The sequence below is a fragment of the Mauremys mutica genome, chromosome 1 (assembly GCF_020497125.1).
Source record: "Mauremys mutica isolate MM-2020 ecotype Southern chromosome 1, ASM2049712v1, whole genome shotgun sequence".
In the NCBI taxonomy this organism is placed as follows: domain Eukaryota; kingdom Metazoa; phylum Chordata; order Testudines; family Geoemydidae; genus Mauremys; species Mauremys mutica.
Genome location: NC_059072.1, coordinates 174017065 through 174042661, shown reverse-complemented (window position 1 = coordinate 174042661; position 25597 = coordinate 174017065). Strand labels below are relative to the sequence as shown.

At 48.3% G+C, this 25597-nt stretch overlaps 1 long non-coding RNA gene across 1 annotated transcript in view; it reads left to right on the top strand.

Moving 5' to 3' along the window:
- The first annotated feature begins 527 nt into the window (after positions 1-527).
- LOC123367575 overlaps positions 528-25597 on the top strand; it is a 58631-nt gene continuing 33561 nt past the window's right edge. The window contains exon 1 of the long non-coding RNA XR_006578535.1: positions 528-779. This is a non-coding gene — a long non-coding RNA (uncharacterized LOC123367575). The remainder of the gene's footprint in view (positions 780-25597) is intronic.

Below are 25597 nucleotides of genomic sequence, written 5' to 3'. Positions count from 1 at the left end.
TTTTGTATGGAATCACAGCATTGTAAAGGCTGAGTTGTTCTATCTTTGTTTTGTTTAATGTAACAGGAAATTTCTGGTTTATACTAATTCATACTGTTTCCCCTTTGCGAAGAATATCTAGTGGATCTGGATGAAGTATCATTCATTTTTCCCACCCCTAAAACAAAACAAACTGCCTGTTTTCAAGTTGGTGAAACACCTAACTAAATAATTTGACCCCAAAATCCTCCAGGATAATTCCAAAGTGTTTTATCAGTTGGATGTCTCAAAATTGTGACACATTACTTTTAATTTTTGAACTATGTTCATTGGTTGTGATTGGTCACTGTAATAGGCTGGTGTGGCTCCCCTCCTCCCCTGGGAGGGTTGAGCCCCGGACACCGGAAGGGGCGGGGCTACAGAGCAGTGACCCTCAGAGGGTCAGGCGGTGACCCGGAAGGATAAAAGCCGGCCATCAGAGCTCAGTTGGAGCCCAACCACCGCCGGGAGCAGACCTGCCCAAGAGGGATCAGGGCTGGGAAGCCGCTGGGGCCCAGAGCAGTTGCCTGGACTGGCTGGAGCTTCCCCTCGCTCGCTACTGGGAGGACCCGCCGGAGCTTCCCCGCGCCACATACGAGGAGGAGCCGCCAGAGACTTCCCCGCTCCCTTGCTGTTACCCTGAGGAACCCCCGGAGCAGATTTGGCCGGACTTCCCCGAGGAACTGCCGGATCTACCCCCCAGCCCGGGCTGCGAGGAGCCCATGGTGTTGGACTTCCCGGGAGCGGACGCCGCGGACCAGGTAGGCCCCGAGGGGGAAATTGGAAGTGGCCCGGGGGCAGCTGACCTCAGTCAGGCTGCTGATCAAACAATGCCCATGTCAGTGTGTTGCGGTCAGGATCCCCACTGACCGTCAGTGGTCATAGCCACTGCCTGGGGCCCCGGGCCGGGACGCAGTGGAGTGGGTGGGCCTGCGTCCCCCCTGCCACCCCACTTGCGGGTGGCAGTTTTCCCCCTCACCCCAGTGCTCAGCCCCTGCACTTACGGGCCTGAGCCCTAATTGTTGTTGCCCCACCCTAATCCAGGGCCTGGGCCTTCCTAAACTGGTTGTTGCTCAGCCCCTGAACCAAAGGGCCTGAGCCCCCCCTGAACTGTTTACTGCTCAGCCCCTGCACCAAAGGGCCTGAGCCACTTTGTACTGTTTGTTGCTCAACCTTGCAGCAGAAGGCCTGAGCCCTAACTGTCTTTTTGTTACTGTTGCTCAGCCTTGAAGAAACAGGGCAGGAGCCGAGTAAGAACCACAGACCGGTGTGGCTCCCCTCCTCCCCTGGGAGGGTTGAGCCCCAGACCCAGACGTTTACAGTCACACAAAGCACATAGCTCTGATTCTCCAATTGGCTAGCTTACACCATCCATGTGGTCAGGATGACTAGTATATATTTTAATGACGTGCATATGCATGTAAAATCCTCTCACCAGCAAGTGGTTCTGTGCTTCAGTATGGAGAATAAGGCTGATTATTGCTTCCTCTCACATCCCACTACAAACTCCTGGATTTTAGCTTGGCCCATCCTGCCTAATACCCTTTCCTCTTTCTCCCCCTGCCCCCCCACCCATAGGGGAGACCAGTGTATCCATCTATCCAAAGATGCTAGAGGAGTTTGCATAGCACTGATTTTTCCCTTGCAAGAAGGCAACACCAAACAGCACAAGGAGGAGAGCATGTGGGAACAGGAGACTCCATTGATGTGAATCCTTATTGATTAGGGAAAGCTCCTGATCTCTGAACCCTTGATGTTCCCACATCACAAAATTTAGGGCTAATATACTGTGTGCTTGTGGGGGTCTATCGGTTACTTTGAATAGTTTAGCAAAGTATCTAATACAAGTTTTCATAATTTTTCCATTCCTAGCTTTATATGTAGTGTGGCTTTGTTGGGTGTGGTTTACAGAGAAGTTTAACAAGTCGTTTAATTCTATACTACACAGAGTCAGGGATGAATTAGAATATGGCAGAATGTTTGCATAAACTTCAAACAAACATGTAATCTTTACAGAAAATGAATTTCTGATGCATTTTAAGGTTGATCCATCAGTAGTATATCAAACTGGGACTTGCTCAAAGGAATCATTCATGTCTCTGAATCACACCTTTCTCCCTTTGATATGTTTCCAGCACACTAATGTGCTTTTCCCATCCATTTCTCAAAAACACAGGAATAGGAGAACTCCTTTCACACTGTTGTGAATCTATGTAAAACCTGTGTGAATTTGCTTCATGCAACTCTATCAGCAACCAAAGGCAATGCTACCTGTCATCTTTCCCACAGTCAGGCTTTCTATAGCTACAGTAGCATGGCTACCTGTCCCAGTTTTGCAGAACTGCTGATGCCTGTGCAACTCTAACTTTATAATCTGTCATGCTATATGCCTTTATTTATCCAGCAAAACAGCTAAAGGCTGCATTCCTACTGATATGTCTCTTACATCCACAATGGGCGTAGAAGAATCACAGCTGTTTTAGCAGAAGAAACAACCGTTCTCTAGGCTCTGAAGAATAGGAATCTGAATTGAATAAATTCTCCTGGTATGCAGTTACTATTCCTCTGTCTTTGTGCGTTTCTTTCTTCCCACACAGCGGTGATCTTGCTTATTTTAAATCCTCTCTGAACTTAAGAGGCTTTATCCTTCATTACAGTTTTTAAAAAACAGCACCAGCATCTCCACATATTTCCCTTAAGCTTCCAGGATGGCTCTTCTTGCTTTGCTCTCTCATAACCTTCTTAGCTACCTTAACTTGCTTTTATTTCCAGCTCTGTTTTAAAACGCAGAATGCTTTGCTGGCTCAGTTGGGGCAAGCCATACCCCTCATGTTACCCGGACCCGTCTACAGCAATTGTCAACAAATTGAGAGTTTCTTAATTATGAAGAACTTTCTAAACCTTACAACAAAAACTTTATTTGAAACAACTTTAACAGATTTTAAAAGCAATGTTCTAACAGAGAAGGACCCATTGACAGGACATTGAGAATATAGAGAACAATATAAAACAAAAGCCTATGATTCATATTTCTACAGTTATCTGAGAGACGGATGTATCAAGTCCTCCTGTACCGCTGGAGAAAGCCCAAAGTAATTTCACTGCACTCACAGTTAATTCAGATTTATGCTGAATAGAATTTGGCCCTCTTTAGGTATGTAATAGCCCTACTATACAGGTGACCTTACCTTATCATGCTCCCATCATTTCTAGTGGTACCTATTATTTATATGTGCAGAGCTGTATTTCTGCAGCCACTTTAATGACAGAATACAAGTAAAATGTCCTTATTAGCCTGATGGTTAGGTAGGGAAAGAAATGGAGTACAGCGACATTTTCTACCTAATGCAATAATGAGAGGAGCACAGTTTAGTGGTACACAGTACATTGCTAGCCAGCATCAAGCATAGTATTACTAGGAGGATGGAGGGAGGGGGAGAGAGAGAGAGGGTACAGATAAAGAGAGACACTCTGGGATCTTAAGTAAATTGCTCAACCTGCATATAGGCCTCTGAACAAACCCCACTCCATTCAGAGGTACCACCCTGAAGTTAGAAAAAAAAAAAAGCTTTGATCCAGTCTCATTTTGATCAGTTTGAGTAATGCTATTTCAGCTGCCCTGCAGTCCAGTAAGCTGTCTCCATAGCTAAAACACGCCATACATCTTAATGCATCCGTGCTGTATTACCTGTCTGCCTACTTTCTAATTATGACCACACTTACATCTGGATTTCAGTCTACTTGTATTCTCACAAACATTACATGGCTTGGTAATTAGCAGCCATTGTCCATTTAAAAATTATTCTTCCTACAGTCAAGTGAAGCTAACACCTCAGAGAGAATGTTGGGAATATTTTGTATGTAAGTAATTGTTAAATCAGCTTTTCTGTGACTGTCTGACAGGGATAGAAATAAGAAGTTTGGTTCTTAAAACCTGATCATGTACCTTGACACCCCCCCCCCACCATCACTGTGCTTTTTCTTCTCAAGTCTCAATTCCTGCTCCCCTCTGAAGGGCACCTTCAAGGTTCTCTCTTTCTGGCTAAGGTAACTGAACTGCTTTATAGCCTGTAAAGTAACATGGGGGAAAGGTATAATATGGCACTAATTAGGTACACCGTTCACGTTCCTCTCAGGAACATCTCACATTAGCTAAGATCAGAGATGGGATACCTGACTGGATGGATCACTGATGTCATGTAGAGAATTAATGGCTAGAGAGTATTGAGTAGATGTTAAAACCATTACATGTTTGTTGTTTATGAAGTGTAAATGTACAGAGGGGAGCACAGACATTGTGGTGCAGAACTTCATATAGAAAATGGAGCTATGTGTTAACATGTGTTACTATACTAACCAAAGGCATTTTTATACTTGGCTTGTCTTTGCAATGTCTTCTTTGTTACAGTTGATGCGTTCTGGTATAGCAATTCTTAAAAGGATCCAACACACACACACATACACTCTCTCTCTCTCTTTCTCAGCTGGTCTACACAGTTCATGCAATGCTCAACTAAGCCTAAAACAATTTAGTTAAATTGGTGCACACACCGTGTAACCAGCCCTTATGAACAAAGTGAGCTCTATAAAACTAGCTCTTTTGCTCTGAGAGACTTTTCCTATGAAAATACTAATACTGCTTCCCCTTCTTCCACCAAGTATTTATGTATTTGGCCCAGAGACATTCTGACTTTTCCAATAATGAACATAATTTTTAGGGCTGTCAATGAATCACAGTTAACTCACGTGATTAACTCACAAAATTAATTGCAATTCCAAACTTCATCATGATTAATCACACTGTTAAACAATAGAATACTAATTTAAATTTATTAAATATTTTCAAATTTTTTACATTTTCATATATATTGATTTCAATTACAACACAGAATACAAAGTGTATATTGTTTGATTAAAAATATTTGCACTGTAAAAACGATAAACAAAAATAGTATTTTTCAGTTCACCTCATACAAGTACTGTAGTGCAATCTCTTCATGGTGAAAGTGAAACTTACAAATGTAGATTTTTTTTGTTACATAACTGCACTCAAAAACAAAACAATGTAAAACTTCAGAGCCTATAAGTCCACTTAGTCCTACTTCTTGTTCAGCCAATTGCTCAGACAAACAAGTGTGTTTACATTTACGGGATATAATACAGCCCTCTTCTTATTTACAGTGTCACCAGAAAGTGAGAATGGGCATTTGCATAGCACTTTTGTAGATGGCATTGCAAGGTATTTACATGCCAGATATGCTAAACATTCATATGCCCGGTCATGCTTCTGCCACCATTCCAGAGAACATACTTCCATGCTGATGATGCCCATTTAAAAAAATTGTTAATTAAATTTGTGACTGAAATCCTAGGGGGGAATTGTATGTATATATATATAAATATATATATAAGGAGCACTGTACACTTTGTATTCTGTGTTGTAACTGAAATCAATATATTTGAAAATGTACAAAACATCAAAAAATATTTAAATAAATGGTATTCTATTATTGTTTAACAGTGTGATTAATCGCACAATTAATCACGATTAATTTTTTTAATTGCTAGACAGCCCTATTTTGTGAATCACATACAGAAACAGGCTGACCCCTTCAACAAAATCAGAACTTTGTCTACCCAGGGCAAAGTTCTCCATTTTTCCCCAGAAAAAATGGTTTTGTTTTAAAAATTAATAATAATAATTTTCAGCAAAAGGTACTTTTTTCCCTCACTGGCAGATACTGCCTTTCATTTTTTGACAACATTTTAAAATGTTTCAGTTTTTCCTCATGCCTGCAAAAGCAAGATTTCTCCTCAGCTTGCCCTGGCAGTGAGAATTCTTGCATATACAGTAGTTCTGGCTGGGAGCCCTAGCCACCAAAGCAGGATCCTCCCAGAAAGCAGCACAAAGTGTCTTTGCTACTGCGTGAAGCTGGCTGAAATCATAATTTTTGAAAGATGTTCTCAAAACATTTTGGCCTCAGTCTAGCTGCCATTTCTCTCCCATTGGCCTCAGTTAGTGAGAAAGAGTCTTTTTTCGGGAGGCATGCCAAAAATGAAATTTTGCTAGTTGTCACATGCTGACATTAGTTCAGCTTGTATTTTTAATTTCATTTTCTTTCATCTTATCTCCCCAGCTCACTCTATTGTGACTTTCACTCTTCTGCTGCTTCTTTCTCTTTTGGTTTGAATCTCACTCTCCTTCTTCACCTTTTACTCATTCATTGTTTCCACTACTGCCAGTCCTCAAAAGGTGAAAAACCATGGGCAAGAGCCAAAACAAATGTGAGACTGGCTTAAAGAATCACAAGGTTTTAAAACAAATATTGCTTTGTTGTGGTCTGTCTCCCGATTGTTTCAAACAAGTAGGAGGAACACCTCCCCTACCCCCACCCCCCGCAATCGGTGGTTATAACATTTCAGATTGAAAATTCAGGCTTGAGTGGACATACAAAAAATCAGACCTTCCCCAAACCTTGCTGCTCAGAATGAGATTTACTTACCCTCTCCCAACCTCTGGAGTAGGGAAGTCTCTTTTCTATCCCTCTCTCCACCCCCACTTTGCTATTATTGTCCTGCATCCCCCACCATCTTAGCCCCTCACAATCTCCTCCCCCATACCTCCTTCTCCAGGTACCTTCAGTATCCTGCCCCCATCAGTATTGACCAGTACTCTGCCCCATTTCTCTCAGGCTCCTGTCCCTTGTATTCTCCTTTTCTGCCCACTATACAATCATCCTGAGTCACCCCCAAAAAAACCTTCCCCTACCCCTAGCCTACACTTGCTATAAGTCTCTCTCCCTGTCCCCACTCACCCAGTTTCCCTCTATTTCCCCTTTGCTCCCCACCACCATCTGCCTACCTTCAGCATTTATCCTCCTTCCTTCCCCTGGTCTACCCTGAACACTCTACTCTTCGCTGCTCAGTCTCCCCATTCTCCACATGCCTTTCCCCAAAATATTTCTTCCTTACTCTAGTGGTGTAGTCCTTATTGTGAAGGTACTCGAACACCAGAGATTCCCACCAGCCTGGTTCTCTTAACCCCACTCCACCCCAGCCCCAGCTGGATGCGGCCCTATGATGCAGCCAGATGGGATGTAGGGTGAGGAGGGTCAGGTCAGGTGGTTGCACTATGGGGGGTGGGTAGGTGCTGAGGATAGGACAGGCATATGGTGGTGGGTGGGTATTATGAGCATTCTGGCTCCACTACACCACTGCTTGCTCCCCTCTACATTCTGCCTCCTTGCACCCCACAGTCTGACTCTGAGCCTCCACATCTGCCAGGCTGAGTTTCACATTGTGTCTGGGGCAGGGGGCTGCCACCCTAGGTGAGAACAGTCTAGCTTCTATCCACTTGGGAACAATGGAAGGTGATGACTGTCTTTACTAGAGACAGCCTCACTTCCACTTACATCTATTGAAGATGACCCATGTGCAGGGTTAGATAGGTATAAAAAGGGTTAAATTAACTTAGTTTAATGAAGGAAATATGTGTTTTGTAGTTTAAGTAAAATAAAAAGGCTTTAGCAGCCATAGGAAGGCTTTGAGAAAACCTAGGAGAAAAACCTAACTGGCAACATAAACTGTAAAAATGCTGAACTCAAAATGAGGCTGATAAGAAAACAGAAGCCTGTAATTATCAGAAATGCTTACAAACTTGTTTTAACAGACAAAGAAGAATTGTGCATGTTGAACCAGTAGAGACTCATAAGGCCGCATTTACACTACAAAGTTAGCTTGACATAAGCTGCTTTGTGTCAATCTAGTGGTGCCCGTGTCTACACTTAAATTTGTCTCCCACTGATGTAAGAACCCAGTTATGGTGACACAGTAATACCACCTCCTCAAGTGGCACTGAGCCATGGTCAATGTACTGAGGTCTACACAGCATGCGTGCAGACACTGCGTTATCTATGTTGACTCTAATAGTCCTCTGGGAGCTGTCCCAAAATGCCCGACAATTATTGCTCTTGTCACAATCATGAACTCTACTGCCCGGGAGTCACGGATACCGGTAGCCCCCCAACATGCACACTTTGAAACCCCACACATTTTTTAAATGCCTTTTCCTGATTCTGTAGCTTGGCAAGCACACCTAGCACCACTCCATTGTTGTGTGCAACTTCCCAGCTGACACATTCCAGATGTGCTCCAGCCAGGAGTAAACAGGAGATATAGGATCTCCTGGGAGAGGCTGTGCAGGCACAGCTACAGACCAGCCATAGAAACATGTAGATTTCTTGGGGAATGCAGGAGAAGGGGTATGACAGGGATCAGCAGCAGTGCCGCGTGAATGCGAAGGAATGGTGTCAGGCACATCAGAAGGCCAGGGAGACTAACGGTAGATCCAATGCTGAAAATCTGCCACTTTTACAAAGAGTTGCATGCCATATGTTGCAGAGACTAAACTACTATCCTGCAGACCACTGTGAATACCTCAGAGGAAGAGGTGTAGGACATGCATCTGGGGGGAGGAGGGTTAGGTTCCAGCTACTGCACAAGCCAGGACCAGTTGAAGACTCCACTCTAGTCCAGTCAGCCTGTGCCACAGGCACCTGCTTCTAATTTTCCCCAGGGGTGCTCAATCCCCGCTCAGCCCCAGGCCCCACCCCTGCTCCACCTTGCCTGTTCCTGCCCCTACTCCACCCCTGGCTCCACTCCCACTCCACCCCTTTCCCCAAGACCCCATCCCCACCTCGCCTCCCTACACTGCCCTCAAGTGTTTATTATTTTTAAATTATTATTTTCAAGATTCCTTGTGGCATCAGGGGCCACATCCCTACCCCTACTACTCCACACTGGGGGACATTAAAGATAACCACAGCTTCACTAAGCTGTGAGAGCCACTGCTGCTGTATTTGTAGCTAAAGTGGACATGATTTTTTAAAATCTTTTTAAGCTCTGATCAATAAATTTATTAAGTTTTTAATGTATTTGCTTTTATCATGCACAGAATTCTTTGCAGTGTTTTTGATACTCAATACAGTTCTAATGTTTGGAAAATATTTCATCTTAATTAGTTCCCAATATATGCTGCAGAATGCCTAGTAGTATTGAAAGCACTCACTTACTTGTTATTGTACAGTGAGACACAACTCATAGGGATCGGTGAAAAAACCAAGTGTAATAATAGACATACACCAAGCACCACACGATTCCTAATGGACCCCTAAACAACAGGGCCAGGTACAGCACAATACACCACAACGCATTACTGTGGCTCACTGTTCAAGTGCCCTTTCAAAGCCGCCCTGAACCATGTTTAACTTTTCAAATAGTCCTTGTGTCTGACTTCTCAAACTCAGCAGACAGCCATTCCACCTCTCCACACCGGCAGCAAGTTTCCACCTTTGCTTCACAGATACCATGCAGAACACATCAGGCAACAACCACTGGGATTTTTTTTTCACTGAGATCCAATCTTGTGCTCTTCAATCAGTGTCCCTTCAATCTACTAAAAGTGCATTCAGCTGTCATTCTGCACCTTGGTGTTGTTAAGATGGCTAGTGTACAGCTTCATGAGCCAAAGGTGCAAGCAATAGGCTGGGTCCCCCAGGACCACTATTGGCATTTCAACATCACCAATGGCAGCCCACTGGTCAGAAAAGACAGTCCTTGCTGTAGCTTTCTGCACAATTCTGTGGTTTTGAAGATGAGATCGGCCAGGGGTCTGCTTGTGTGAAATTCTTTGGAGCCTTAGTTTGCTTGTTACTTTTGTATGAATCTTTAGGTTCCCTATATTTGACAGGGCTGAAACGGGGAAACTTGTGCATGTTTAGTTTAGCCATTTAAGTGGCTCAAAGTCTAACCATTTTTGTATGGAATCACAGCAGAACACAACTTAAGTCATCTGCCCTCATGGAGTTCCTCACAGGAGCTAAAGCAATTAGAGGAAAGATGGTCTTATGATTAAGGCATTGAATGGTGACTCAGAATACCTGGGTTCTACCCAGAGTTCTGGTGTGTCCTTGAGCAAGTCACTTAATCTCTGTCTCACTCAGTTCCTCCTCTGTAGAAAGGGAGATAATAGCACTCCCTTTGTCTTGCTCATTTAGACCATATGCTTTTGTGAGCCAGGTCTCCTACATGGTGCATCCAGCATCTAGCACAACAGTGTCCCAGTCTTGGCAACACAGATCATTTAAAAATAATAAAGTGAAGTTTATGAAATCTCAAAGGTGTTTGAGTTGAGGTTGACTGTTTAAATCTAGACTGGAATTCATACTCTCCACAGCCCCTCCGTGATCGATTCATTGAAAGTATCTTGTAAAGCTAGCAAAGAAATTCACCATCCCCCAAATCTCTATCAAAAAGAGAGAGAAACTACACCTGAAGACCCAGATTGAATAGGCACCAGGGCATGGGCAGTTAGAGTCAAGAGCCTGGAACTGGAACCAGGATCAGAGCCAGATGCCAAGCCAAAGGTCAGAGCCGGGTAGTGGGTAGCATCAGGGATCTGGAGCAAGACAGGAGCCAGGATCAGATGGGGTTTTGGGATAAGAAGGATAGGAACAGGTGGATGGCAGGGCTCAGGAATCCAGCAAGTAAGCGGAGTCCATAGTAGCAACCAGCCAGGGATTCACCTAGTTGTTTAGACAAGTTGTTCAGGCAACTTTTTGTGCTTCTTTCTGGCTGGGACACTCTGCTTAAACCAATCGGCAGGGCTGAACTTCGCTCCCAGTCTGGAGCTTCGTAGGTAGGGCCCTTTGCATACTTCTCTGGCCCCCTTTTTCCATTGTTTCTCATGAGCTGCTTTGTGGTGGCCTTGAGTTGAGCCCTGCTCAGGGATCCACGGACCCGTATTTGAGGCCCCTGATCCCCTGCAGGCTGTGCCTTGTGAGGATTTGCACATCACTTCTGCCAAACAGCACAAAGAGTTTATAATAGACACAAAACAGAATTTCCTTTCAAGATCTTAACAACCTGTCACAAACTGTTTTATAATTTCCTCTAATTACTCAATTTTGCACAATTTTTTTTGCCAGCACTTTGTAGTTCCTACATAGCCTTTTCATTAATTTCTGTAATGGACATTCCTTTAATCATTTTCTTCTGCACTATTATTCTGCTCATAAGGATCCTATCAAGTAAAATTGAGTGAACCATGAAATCTAGAGCTGTTCATGTTTCAATTCAGCTCCTTTTCTCTCTAAAGTATCCCAGTAGACAGGCTCCTAAATGCTCCTTAGGGTTTTTTGGTTTTTTTCAATGGCAACTACACTCTCAGCCATCTTACATATTTGTGACTTTTGTTGAAGGAAGTAAGCTATAAAAGGTAAAAACGACACTCACTTCACCATTCCATTATAAAATGAGAAAATGGAAACAATCAACTTTGTTACATGCAGTTCCCTTTCAAGGAAATCAAGTTGATGCAAACATTTTTATGCAACTAAGACCTTTCTGATGTATTCTCTGAAAAGGTCGTCTCCTTGCACAGACGGGACAGCCGGAAGCCTCCAAGGTACAGTACCCCTTTTCCCTGAACTTTAGAGAACTCTCTGTGAGGTACTAGAGCCATATGTAAGGCAAGAGGCTGGCTGGTCTGTGGTTGGAGGGGAAAGGCTAGTTGTGTATGCCAGTGAGTGTGCGCTTAATCTTAATGTGGGGATCTACACACAATGTAATACAGCCCCAGGCTGTATTATCTTTGCATACACCCTCTTTGTGCAGTGGGATCCCCAGTGTAAGTCGTGTTCGGGAGATATCCATCAGCTCGGATACCTAGGAGGCACAGCTACAATAGAGCCGTCGGAGAGGCCAGAGGGACCCAGTTTCGGTGTGGTGAGCACAAGGCTTCAGCGCAGACAGCTCTGGCATCCTGAAGATCCCACTGATGTATTATTTATTAGACCTCTTGCAGTAGTAGCTAAGGACCCCAAACATGAAGTAGAGCCACAAGGACAGACCCTGTATCCAGTAAATGTTGGGGATGGATGGCTGACAGTTCTGTGGAGCTGGAATATGGCCAGGAGCATGGAAAGGGTAGGACACTTGGAGCTGGGGTTAGGGTTCCAATGGATAGAGCTTCCAGCCCTAGGGTAAGGGTTCCAAAGGATAGGGCATTTGGAGCTAGGATTAGGGTTCCTATGGGTAGGGATTCCCACCCCAGGGTTACGGTTGCTAAGGGTAGAGCACTTGGAGCTAGGGTTATGGTTCCTACTGGGAAGGGACTCCCGCCCTAAGGTTAGGGTTCCTAAGGATAGGGAACCTGGAGCTAGGGTTAGGGATCCTAAGGGTAGGGCACTTGGAGCTAGGGTTAGGGTTCCTATAGGTACGGCTTCCCACCCTAGGGTTAGAGTACTTAAGGGTAGGGCACTTGGAACTAGGGTTAGGGTTACTTAGGTAGGGCTTCTTGCCCAAGCATTACGGTTCCTAAGGGTAGGGTACATGGAGCTAGGGTTACGGTTCTTAAGGGTAGGGCACTTGGAGCTAGGGTTAGGGTTCCTAAGGGTAGGGCACTTGGAGCTAGGGTTAGGGATCCTAAGGGTAGGGCACTTGGAGCTAGGGTTAGGGTTCCTTAGGTAGGGCTTCTTGCCCAAGGGTTAGGGTTCCTAAGGGTAGGGCACTTGGAGCTAGGGTTAGGGTTCCTATGGGTAGGGCACTTGGAGCTAGGGTTAGGGTTCCTAAGGGTAGGGCACCCCGCCCTAGGGTTAGTGTTCCTACGGGAAGGTCACTTGGCGCTAGGGTTAGTGTTCCTAAGGGAAGGGTGACCCGCCCTAGGGTTAGGGTTCCTAAGGGTAGGACACTTAGAGCTAGGGTTCCTATGGGTAGGGCATCCCTCCCTAGAGTTAGGGTTCCTATAGGTAGGGCACTTGGAGCTAGGGTAGGGTTCCTATGGGTAGGGTGCCCTGCCCTAGGATTAGGGTTCCTATGGGTAGAGCACTTGGAGCTAGGGTTAGGGTTCCTAAGGGTATGGCACTTGGAGCTAGGGTTAGAGTTCTTATGGGTAGGGCAGTTGCAGCTAAGCTTAGGGTTCCTATAGGTGGGGCTTCCCGCCCTAGGGTTAGGGTTCCTATGGGTAGGGATCTTGAAACTAGGGTTAGGGTTCCTATGGGTAGGGTACCTGGATCTAGGGTTAGGGATGCTAAGGATAGCGCACTTGGAGATACAATTAGGGTTCCTATGGGTAGAATTTCCCATCCTAGAGTTAGAGTTCCTATGGGTAGGGCTTCCATCCCTTGAGTTAGGGTGCCTAAGGATATTGCACTTGGAGCTAGGGTTAGGGTTCCTATGAGTAGGGCACTTGGAGTTAGGGTTACGGTTCCTATGCGTAGGGCGCCTTGCCCTTGGGTTAGGGTTCCTAAAGGTAGGGCACTTGGAACTAGGTTGAGGGTTCCTATTGGTAGGGCTTCCTGCCCTAGGGTTAGGGTCCCTATAGGTAGAGCACTTGGAGATAGGTTTAGGGGTTTTATGGGTGGGCCTTCCTGCTCTAGGGTCAGGGTTCCTAAGGGTAGGGCACTCGGAGCTAGAGTTAGGGTTCATATGGGTATGGCTTCCCGCCCTAGGGTTAGGGTTCCTATGGGTAGGGCACTTGGACCTACGGTTAGAGTTCATATGGGAAGGGGACTTGGAGCTAAGGTTAGTTTCCTAAGGGTAGGGCACATGGAGCTAGGGTTAGGGTTCCTAAGGGTAGGGCACTTGGAGCTAGGGTTAGGGTTCCTATGGGTAAGGAACTTGGAGTTAGGGTTAGGGGTCCTAAGGGTAGGGCGCCCCGGCCTAGGGTTAGAGTTCCTATGGGTAGGGCTTCCCGCCCTAGGGGTAGGGCTCCTATGGGAAGGGCACTTGGAGCAAGGGTAAGGGTTCCTATGGGTAGGGCACTTGGACCCACGGTTAGAGTTCATATGGGCAGGGGACTTGCACCTAGGCTTAAGGTTCCTAACCACAGGGCACTTGGAGCTAGGTTTAGGGTTCCTATGGGTAATGAACTTGGAGCTAGGTTTAGGGTTCCTATGGGTAGGGCTTTCCGCCCTAGGGTTAGGGTTCCTAAGGGTAGAGCACTTGGAGCTAGGGTTAGTGTTCATATGGGTAGGGCACCCCTCCCTAGGGTTAGAGTTCCTAGGGGTATGGCTCTTGGAGCTAGGCTTAGGGTTCCTATAGGTAGAGCTCTTGGAGCTAAGGTTAGGTTTCCTAAGGGTAGGGCACATGGAGCTAGGGTTAGGGTTCCTAAGGGTAGGACACTTAGAGCTAGGGTTAGGGTTCCTATGGGTAAGGAACTTGGAGTTAGGGTTAGGGGTCCTAAGGGTAGGGCGCCCCGGCCTAGGGTTAGGGTTCCTATGGGTAGGGTACTTGGAGCTAGGGTGAGAGTTCCTATGGGTAGGGCTTCCCGCCCCAGGGGTAGGGTTCCTATGGGAAGGGCACTTGGAGCAAGGTTAAGGGTTCCTATGGGTAGGAATTCCCGCCCTTGGGTTAGAGTTACTAAGGGTAGGGTACTTGAAGTTAGGGATAGAGTTTCTATAGGTAGGGCTTCCCGACCTAGGATAAGGGTTCCTATGGGTAGGGCACTTGAAGCTAGGGATAGGGTTCCTATGGGTAGGGCTTCCCACATTAGGGTTAGGGTTCCTGAGGGTAGGGCACTTGGACCTACGGTTAGATTTCATATGGGCAGGGGACTTGCACCTAGGTTTAAGGTTCCTAAGCACAGGGCACTTGGAGCTAGGTTAAGGGTTCCTATGGGTAATGAACTTGGAGCTAAGTTTAGGGTTCCTAAGGGTAGAGCACTTGGAGCTAGACTCAGGGTTCTTATTGGGTAGGGCTTCCCGCCCTAGGGTTAGGGTTCCAATGGGTAGGGCACATGGAGCTAGGGTTAGAATTCTTATGGTTAGGGCACTATCAGCTAGGCTTACGGTTCCTATAGGTGGGGCTTCCCGCCCTAAGGTTAGGTTTCCTATGGGTAGGGCACTTGGAGCTAGAGTTAGGGTTCCTATGGGTAGGGCTACCCGCCCTAGGGTTAGGGTTACTAAGGGCAGGGCTCTTGGAGCTAGGGTTAAGGGTCCTAAGGATAGGGCGCCCCGGCCTAGGGTTAGGGTTCCTTTGGGTAGGGTACTTGGAGCTAGCGTGAGAGTTCCTATGGGTAGGGCTTCCCGCCCCAGGGTTAGGGTTCCTATGGGAAGGGCACTTGGAGCTAGGCTTAGGGTTCCTATGGGTGGAGCTTCCCACCGTAGGCTTAGGGTTCCTAAGGGTAGGGCACTTGGAGGATAGGGAGCCCCGCCCAAGGGTTAGTGTTCCTAAGGATAAGGAACTTGGAGCTAGGTTTAGGGTTCCTATGGGTGGGACTTCTCACCATACGGTTAGTGTTTCTAAGGGTAGGGCACTTGGAGCTAGGGTTAGGGTTCCTATGGGTAGGGCTTCCCGCACTAGGGTTAGGGATTCTAAGGGGAGGGCACTTGAAACTAGGTTTAGGGTTCCTAAGGGAAGGGCACTTGGACATATGGTTAGGGTTCCTATGGGTGGGGCTTCTCGACATAGGGTTAGGGTTCCTAAGGGTAGGGAACCCCACCCTAGGGTGAGTGTTCCTATGGGGAAGGCACTTGGAACACGGGTTAGGGTTCCTATGGGTAGGGCTTTCCGCCCTAGGGTTACGGTTGCTAAGGGTAGGGTACTTGGAACTAGGGTTAGGCCTTGTCTACACTACAGGACTATTTCGAATCAACTTAGTTCGAATTTGTGGATTCGACCTTATGAAGTCGAATTTCTGTATCCATACTAAATACACTAATTCGAATTTCTGAGTCCACATTCACGGGGCCAGCGTCGACTTTGGAAGCGGTGCACTGTGGGAAGCTATCCCACAGTTCCCGCAGTCCCCACTGCCCATTGGAATGCTGGGTAGAGCCCCCAATGCCTGCTGGGGGAAAAAAATGTGTCGAGGGTGGTTTTGGGTAACTGTCGTCATTGAACCGTCAATCACGCCCTCACTCCCTCCCTCCCTGAAAGCGCCTGCGGGCAATCTGTTCGTGCACTTTTCTGGTCAGTGACAGCGTGGACGCCACAGCACTGCAAGCATGGAGCCCGCTGCGATCCTCGCCGTTTTCTCCTCCTCGCACTTTATCGTCCACCTCTTCCACATTCAGCTGCTGAGAAATTGGGCTACTTTTCAATGGTTCTGCAAGCACTGGGGGACCATAGGGGACGTTTTACATACATGAACGTCGGATGGCCGGGCAAGGTTCCTGATGCGTGTGTTCTCAGGAACTGTGGGCTGCTCAGACGCCTGCTGGAAGGTAGTTTCTTCCCGTACCACGAAATAACTGTTGTGGATGTGCATTTGCCTATAGTGATCCTCGGTGACCCAGCCTGCCCGCTAATGCACTTGCTCATGAAGCCCTATACAGGCGCCTGGGACAGCGACAAGGAACTCTTCAAATACCAGCGAGTAGCGAGCAGCGTGACCTGTGACTGTTCAGTTTCTTTACAGAGAAGCTGAACCTGCCCCTGTTTCTTTACCCACTGACTGTTGACTCTCCTCTTCGGTTAAATACCCCGTTCTCCCCGTTTCCCCCACTTCCAAGACACGTGTAAAAATAAAATACATGTCACACTGTTACTGAGGAGAGGTTTCTTTATTCATAACTTTTCGTTAAAGGGTTGAAACTGGAACGCAGACTGTGGTGGGTAGGGTGTGCGCTGATGTAAAGACCGCCTCTAAACTCAAGGAATGACAGGCTCCTGCTCCTACAGCGGTCCGCAGTGCCGGACTGCTTGTTTCAACGGAACCTGCCATCCCTCCTTTTGGGGATTCTGTGTGCGGGGGGCTATGTGGCCTTGTGGCGGAGGAGGACGGATACAGATTCCTCTGCTGCGTGACTCAGCGGTCCACGACAAGGACCGCTGTATAAGATCTGTAACCGCCCTCCCCCGCTAAAAAGTCACATCCCCACCGCCCACACAGAACCTGGAAACCACCTCCCATACCGACCACGGTGCCTACTGACTGCACTGTGTGTGTGACCCGCTGCTGATCCGGCCCCCGTGTCTGTACCCTGGGAAAGGTGCCTGTCCTATGCAATTAGCAACGCACTTCCCCACGCACCCCATTCAAACAAAGTCTTCAGTGAAAAAACATGACGGAAACAGTACTTAACAGCAAAGTATTTTTATTACTTAAGTACACAGTTATGGGATGGGACTGGGATTGGGACTTGTTTGAGTCCGGAAGGGAAGGACTTATGCAAACGTAGGGTATGAGAGCTTTTGGTTACTTGAGCACTCTGCTGGGGTGCAGTGACAGTATTCACGGCCCAGGGCGGGCATCCTCCTGGTTATTTAGGGTGAGGGGGGTATGTGACTTTGTGGCGGGGGAGGGCGGTTGCAGAGATACTGCCGGGGGCTCTGTCCTGCAGCGGTCCTGCAGAACATACACAAGTCGCCGGAGCGTGTCCGTTTGCTCCCTCACTAGAACAAGCATTGCTTGAGTCTCCTGCTTGTGTTCCTCATGCCACCTCTCCTCCCATTCGCTGTCTGAGCGCTGGTACAGAGAGACTTTCTCCCTCCACTGCCTCTGCTGGTCCGCCTCGGCTAGGTAGCAGCCCACACATTCATCGAAAATCGTGTCCCTTGTCTTTTTCTTTCGCCGCCTAATCTTCGCCAGCCTCTGCGAGGGGAATGCTGTGGAAGGTCTGGAGACAGTGGAAGCTGTGAGATGGGAAACAGTTAGTGAATTCCTTGCAAAGATACTTTTTTGCGAACACTTAACTGAGTCTAGGCTGTCTCTGTGAATTTTTGGTTGAGACCCCTGTGCCTGCTGTTGCACAAATCATTTGCGCGGTGGATTCTGGGTAAATGTCGCCAGTCATTCCTTCCTCCGGGAAAGCAACGGCAGACAATCATTTCGAGCACGTTTTCCATGAAATGCCCTGGCACACGCCATAGCGTGGCAACAATGGACCCTATTTTGCCTTTTATGTATGTCACCGTATGTGTACTAGATGCCGCTGACAGAGGCGGACCAGCAGCGCTACACAGCAGCATGCTTTTGCTTTTGCATGACAGCAGCGATGGTTACCAGGCATACTGCACCGTCTACCATACCATGAACTTGTAAGAAGACGGTAATAAGATGGTCATGGTTACCTGTCCTTTTGCACTGCGCCATTTGGTGCTGTCATAAGTGCCCCTGGCCGATCAGCCAGGGGCGCAAAAGCAAAATTTGGGAATGACTCCCCGAGTCAATCCCTCCTTTTTGGGTATCTAAAAATAGAATCAGTCCTGCCTAGAATATGGGCAACTGTACTAGAGAACCACTGTATCATAGAACCAGAGAGCACAGCTGCTCTCTGTCCAATCATGCATAAATTTTGAGCTGAATGCTATTCACAGGGTGTGCTCCTGAAACAACCCCAGCTGTTCATCCTGTTCTTCCCCCAGCCTTCCTGGGTTCCAATACCATTGTCCCCCCACTTGTGTGATGAAGTAATATAGAATGCATGAATAAGACACAGGTAGTCGTTTGTGAGAAATGAGTGGAAGGAAGCCTCCAGCTGCAATGATAGTCCAGAGATGACATTAAGGGGTGTGGAGGAGGGAGCCAATCATCCCTCTGCTAGTCCAGGGGCAATTGAATCTTTTATTTACAATGAAGGGTGGGGGTTGATGGAGCTCAGCCCCCTGTTGCAATGATGAGGACGGTTACCAGCCATACTGCACCATCTACCATGAAAAATTAGGACCAGGTGGCCTTGATCGACCGGTCCCAAGCAAGTTGGTACGGTTGTTATGGTTACCAGTCCTTTTGCACTGCCCCATGTGCCAATAGGCTGATGATGAGGACAGGTAGCAGTCCTATTGTACCATCAGCCACCCATGGCGGGGTGGGAGGAAGGATGTTGTTGTTGAGTGCTGCAGCAGCGCGTCTATCTGCAGCATTCAGTACAGATACGGTGACATGTAAAAGAGTCAACAGAGGATTGTTTTCCCTTTAACTTCTGGGGGTCGGGGGGGGTGCGTAAATTGCCAAGCTATGCCCCGACCCACCGCGGACACTGTGTTTGACCCTAGAAGCATTTGGAGATCAGCCAAGAATGCAAATGCTTTTCGGAGACAGCAGGAACTGTGGGATACCTTGCGTCCTCGTTCCCCCCTCCCTCCATGAGCGTCCATTTGATTCTTTGGCTTTCCGTTACGCTCGTCACGCAGCTGCGTGCTGAGTCTGTGCTATGCCGTCTGTCCGGAGATTTTTTAAAAATACTTTGGACCAGGCGTAACGTAACAGTTCTTCCCCTACTTAGATGCAGGAGTCTCCGAGCGAGATAACCGTGAGGACGGGCACTGAAGGAGATAGAGAGCGCATGCTGCGTGAAATCTAGCACAAACCACGGACCTATGCAGCCGTGCTCTGGGAGGCAGTGCTCCCTGAATACCGCATGAAAGCCTCACGCGGAAAAGTGTACTATCACGGAGCACCCAATAAGGCAGCTCTCCCCAGGAACCTCCTGCTGATGCTTATCGATTAACGGCAGGAGAGCTTCGTGGAGTTCTCCCAGGAGGATTTCTGTTCTATTACCATATATACAGAGACCTCCTTTTCACACACTTCAGATTCCTGTTATATTAAGAATAAAAGTTAACATGGTTAAAGCACTTACCGACTGCTCCTACCCCTGATTCAGGATCCGGGTTCCTGGCCGGGGAGGGTTGGTAGGGGATCTCCGTGACGGTGATGAAAAGATCCTGGCTGTCGGGGAAAGCAGTATTGTAAGCGCTGTCGCCTGCCTCGTCCTCCACAAACCCTTCCTCATCTTCCCCGTCCGTGAACATCGTCGAGGAACTGTCCGTCGACACTGTCCCATCATCAGAGTCCATGGTCACTGGTGGGGCAGTGGTGGCAGGCTCCGTAGCATCCGTTGGCCGCTTTGATTTTTTGGTAGGCTTGTCTGGGGTCCTTGATTTTCACGCGGCACTGCGTTGCATGATGGCTGTATCCTCTGTCTGTATCATGGCTTTGGAGACCTTCTCGTAGGTCTTTGCATTCCGTTTGTTGGAGCGCAGCCCCGAAAGCACAGACTACTCGCCCCACACACCGATCAGATCGAAGAGTTCCCAGTCAGTCTATGCCGGGTCCCTCTTTCTATTCAGAGATTACATGAACTCCTCTGCTGGAGAGCTCTGCATTGCTGCCGGTGCTGCTGAGCTCGCCCCGATGTCCAACCACAAAATGAGATTCTAACTGTCCAGAAAGGAAAAGGAATTCAAATTTTCCCGGGTCATTTCCTGTGTGGCTGGTCAGAGAATCAAAGCTCGGACTGCTGTCCAGAGCGTCAACAGAGTGGTGCACTGTGGGATAGCTCCCGGAGCTACTAAGTTCGATTTCCATCCACACCTAGCCTAATTCGAACTAGCCATGTCGAATTTAGCGTTACTCCACCTGCCGGGGTGGAGTACCAAATTCGAACTAAAGAGCCCTCTAGTTCGAATTAAATGGCTTCCTGGTGTGGAGGGTTGAGCGGTTAGTTCGAATTAACGCTGATAAATTCGAATTAAAGTCCTAGTGTAGACCAGGCCTTAGTGTTCCTATGAGTAGGGCACCCCTCCCTAGCGTTAGCATTCCTATGGGTGGGGAATTGGAGCTAGGGTTAGGGTTCCTATTTGAAGGGCACCCTTCCCTAGGGTTAGGGTTCCTGTGGGTAGGGTGCCCCGCCCTAGGTTTAAGGTTCCTATATGTAAGGAACTTGGATCTAGGGTTAGGTTTTCTATGAGTAGGGCACTTGGAGCTATGGTTAAGGTTCCTATGGGAAGGGCGCCCAGTTCTAGGGTCAGGGTTCCTCTGGGTAGCGCATTTGGAGCTAGGGTTAGGTTTCTATGAGTAGGGCACTTGGAGCTAGGCTTAGGGTTGCTATGGGTAGGGCGCCCAGCCCTAGGATTAGGGTTCCTATATGCAAGGCACTTGGAACTAGGGTTAGAGTTCCTATGTCACTTGAAGATATGGTTAGGGTTCCTATGGGTAGGGCTTCCCGTCGTAGGTTTAGGGTTCCTAAGGGCAGGGCACTTGGAGCTAGGATTAGGGTTCCTATGAGTAGGGCACCCCTCCCTAGGGTTAGGGTTCCTATGGGTGGGGAATTGGAGCTAGGGTTAGGGTTCCTATTTGAAGGGCACCCTTCCCTAGGGTTAGGGTTGCTAAGGGTAGGGCACTTGGAGTTATGGTTAGGGTTCCTATGGGTAGGGCACTTTTAGCTAGGGTTAGGGTTTCTATGGGTAAGGCACCCTGCCCTAGGGTTAGAGATCCTAAGTGTAGGACACTTGGAGCTAGGGATAGTATTCTCAAGGGTAGGTCTCCCCAACCTAATGTTAGGGTTCCTAATGGTAGGGCACTTAAAGCTAGGGTTGGGTTCCTATGGGTAGGGCACTTGGAGCTAAGGTTAGGGTTCCTATGGGTAAGGAACTTGGAGTTAGGGTTAGTGTTCCTAAGGGTAGGGCGCCCCGCCCTAATGTTAGGGTTCCTAAGGGTAGGGCACTTGGAGCTAGGGTTAGGGTCCCTGTGGGTAGGGCACTTGGAGCTAGGGTTAGGATTCCTATGGTTCAGGCACTTTGCGCTAGGGTTTCGGTGCCTATGGGTAGGGCTTCCCGCCATAGGGTTAGGGTTCCTAAGAGTAGGGCACTTGCAGCTAATGTTAGAGTTACTATGGGTAGGGCACTTGGAGCTAGGGTTAGGGTACCTATGGGTAGGGCACTTGGAGCTAGGGTTAGGATTCCTATGGGTAGAGATTCCCGCCATAAGGTTAGGGTTCCTATGGGTAGGGCACTTGGAGCTAGGTTTAGGGTTCTTACGGGTATGGCACCCTGCCCTAGGCTTAGGGTTCCTAAGGGTATGGCACTTAGAGCTGGGGTTAGGGTTCCTATAGGTAGGGCGCCCCGCCCTATGGTTAGGGTTCCTAAGGGTAGGGCACTTGTTGGTAGGGTTAGGGTTCCTAAGGGTAGGGCACTTGGAGCTAGGGTTAGGTTTCCTAAGGCTAGGGCACCCTGCCCTAGGCTTAGTGTTCCTAAGGGTAGGGCAATTGGAGCTAGGGTTAGTGTTCCTAAGGGTAGGGTGCCCCACCGTAAAGTTAGGGTTCCTAAGGGTAGGGCACTTAGAGCTAGGACTGGGTTCCTATGGGTAGGGCTTCCCGCCCTAGGGTTAGGGTTCCTAAGGGTAGGGCACTTGGTGCTAGGGTTAGGGGTCCTAAGGGTAGGGCGCCCCGGCCTAGGCTTAGGGATCCTATGGGTAGGGCACTTGGAGCTAGGGTGAGAGTTCCTATGGGTAGGGCTTCCCGCCCCAGGGTTAGTGTTCCTATGGGTAGGGCACTTGGAGCTAGGCTTAGGGTTCCTATGGGTGGAGCTTCCCACCCTAGGGTTAGGGTTTCTAAGGTTAGGGCACTTGGAGCTAGGGTTAGAGTTCCTATGGGCAGGGCATTTGGATCTAGGGTTAGGGTTCCTCTGGGTAGGGTGCCCCGCCCTAGGATTAGGGTTCCTATGGGTAGGGCATTTGGAGCTAGGGTTAGGGTTCCTATGGGTAGGGGACTTGGAGCTAGGGTTAGGGTTCCTATGGGTAGTGAGCCCCGATCTAGGGTTATGGTTCATATGCGTATGGCAATTGGAGCTAGGGTTTGGGTTCCTATGGGTAGGGCTTCCCACACTAGGGTTAGAGATTCTAAGGGGAGGGCACTTGAAACTAGGTTTAGGGTTCCTAAGTGTAGGGTACTTGGACATATGGTTAGGGTTTCTATTGGTGGGGCTTCTCGACCTAGGGTGAGTGTTCCTATGGGGAAGGCACTTGGAACACAGGTTAGGGTTCCTATGGGTAGGGCTTTCCGTCCTAGGGTTAGGGTTGCTAAGGGTAGGGTACTTGGAGCTAGGATTAGGGTTCTTATGAGTAGGTCGCCCCTCCCTATGGTTAACGTTCCTATGGGTAGGACACTTTGACTAGGGCTAAGGTTCCTATATGTAAGGAACTTGGAACTAGGGTTAGGTTTCCTATGAGTAGGACACTTGGAGCTAGGGTTAGAATTCCTATGTGTAGTGCTTCCCGCCTTAGGCTTAGGATTCCTAAGGGTAGGGCATTTGGAACTAGGGTTAGAGTTCGTATGGGTAGGTCACTTGGAGTTAGGGTTAGAGTTCCTATGGGTAGGGCTTCCCGCCGTAGGTTTAGGGTTCCTAAGGGTAGGGCTCTTTGAGCTACGGTTATGGTTCCTATGGGTAGTGAGCCCCGATCTAGGGTTACGGTTCATACGCGTATGGCAATTGGAGCTAGGGTTAGGGTTCCTATGAGTAGGGTACCCCTCTTTAGGGTTAGGGTTCATATGGGTGGGGAATTGGAGCTAGGGTTAGGGTTCCTATGAGTAGGGCACATTTAGCTAGGGTTTCTATGGGTAAGGCACCCTGCCCTAGGTTTAGAGATCCTAAGTGTAGGACACTTGGAGCTAGGGTTAGTATTCTCAAGGGTAGGTCTCCCCACCCTAATGTTAGGGTTCCTAAGGGTAGGGCACTTAAAGCTAGGGTTGGGTTCCTATGGGTAGGGCACTTGGAGCTAGGGTTAGGGTTCCTATGGGTAAGGAACTTGGAGTTAGGGTTAGTGTTCCTAAGGGTAGGTCTCCCCACCCTAATGTTAGGGTTCCTAAGGGTAGGGCATTTAAAGCTAGGGTTAGTGTTCCTAAGGGTAGGATGCCCCGCCATAATGTTAGGGTTCCTAAGGGTAGGGCAGTTAAAGCTAGGGTTAGGATTCCTATGGGTAGAGCACTTGGAGCTAGGGTTAGGGTTCCTATAGGTAGGGCACTTGGAGCTAGGGTTAGGATTCCTATGGGTAGGGCGCCCCGCCCTAGAGTTAGGGTTCCTATTGTTAAGGCACTTGGAGCTAGGGTTAGGGTTCCTAAGGTTAGGGCTTCCCGCACTAGGGTTAGGGATTCTAAGGGGAGGGCACTTGAAACTAGGTTTAGGGTTCCTAAGTGTAGGGTACTTGGACATATGGTTAGGTTTTCTATTGGTGGGGCTTCTCGACCTAGGGTGAGTGTTCCTATGGGGAAGGCACTTGGAACACAGGTTAGGGTTCCTATGGGTAGGGCTTTCCGTCCTAGGGTTAGGGTTGCTAAGGGTAGGGTACTTGGAGCTAGGATTAGGGTTCTTATGAGTAGGTCGCCCCTCCCTATGGTTAGCGTTCCTATGGGTAGGACACTTTGACCTAGGGCTAAGGTTCCTATATGTAAGGAACTTGGAACTAGGGTTAGGTTTCCTATGAGTAGGACACTTGGAGCTAGGGTTAGAATTCCTGTGTGTAGTGCTTCCCGCCTTAGGCTTAGGCTTCCTAAGGGTAGGGCATTTGGATCTAGGGTTAGAGTTCGTATGGGTAGGTCACTTGGAGTTAGGGATAGGGTTCCCATGGGTAGGGCTTCCCGCCGTAGGTATAGAGTTCCTAAGGGTAGGGCTCTTTGAGCTATGGTTATGGTTCCTATGGGTAGTGAGCCCCGATCTAGGGTTACGGTTCATACGCGTATGGCAATTGGAGCTAGGGTTAGGGTTCCTATGAGTAGGGTACCCCTCTTTAGGGTTAGGGTTCATATGGGTGGGGAATTGGAGCTAGGGTTAGGGTTCCTATGGGTAGGGCACATTTAGCTAGGGTTTCTATGGGTAAGGCACCCTGCCCTAGGTTTAGAGATCCTAAGTGTAGGACACTTGGAGCTAGGGTTAGTATTCTCAAGGGTAGGTCTCCCCACCCTAATGTTAGGGTTCCTAAGGGTAGGGCACTTAAAGCTAGGGTTGGGTTCCTATGGGTAGGGCACTTGGAGCTAGGGTTAGGGTTCCTATGGGTAAGGAACTTGGAGTTAGGGTTAGTGTTCCTAAGGGTAGGGCGCCCCGCCATAATGTTAGGGTTCCTAAGGGTAGGGCACTTAAAGCTAGGGTTAGGGTTCCTATGGGTAGGGCACTTTGAGCTAGGGTTAGGGTTCCTATGGGTAGGGTGCCCCACCCTAGTATTAGGGTTCCTATGGGTAGGGCTCTTGGAGCTAAGGTTAGGGTTCCTAAGGTTAGGGCACTTGGAGCTAGGGTTAAGGTTCCTAAGGGTAGGGCACTTGGAGCTAGGGTTAGTATTCCCAAGGGTAGGTCTCCCCACCCTAATGTTAGGGTTCCTAAGGGTAGGGCACTTAAAGCTAGGGTTAGGGTTCCTATGGGTAGGGCACTTGGAGCTAGGGTTAGGGTTCCTATGGGTAAGGAACTTGGAGTTAGGTTCAGGGTTCTTATGGGTAGGGCTTCCGGCCCTGAGGTTAGGGTTCCTAAGGGTAGGGCACTAAGAGCTACAGTTAGGGTTCCTATGGGTAGGGCTTCCTGCCCTAGGGTTAGGGTTATTAAGGTCAGGGCACTTGGAGCTAGGATTAGTGTTCCTATGGGTAGGGCTCTTGGAGCTAGGGTTAAGGTTCCTATGGGTAGGGCACTTGGAGCTAGGGTTAGGATTCCTATGGGTAGGGCGCCCCGCCCTAGGGTTAGGGTTCCTATTGTTAAGGCACTTGGAGCTAGGGTTAGGGTTCCTATGGGCAGGGCACTTGGAGCTAGGGTGAGAGTTCCTATGGGTAGGGCTTCCCGCCCTAGCGTTAGGGTTCCTAATTGTAGGGCACTTTGAGCT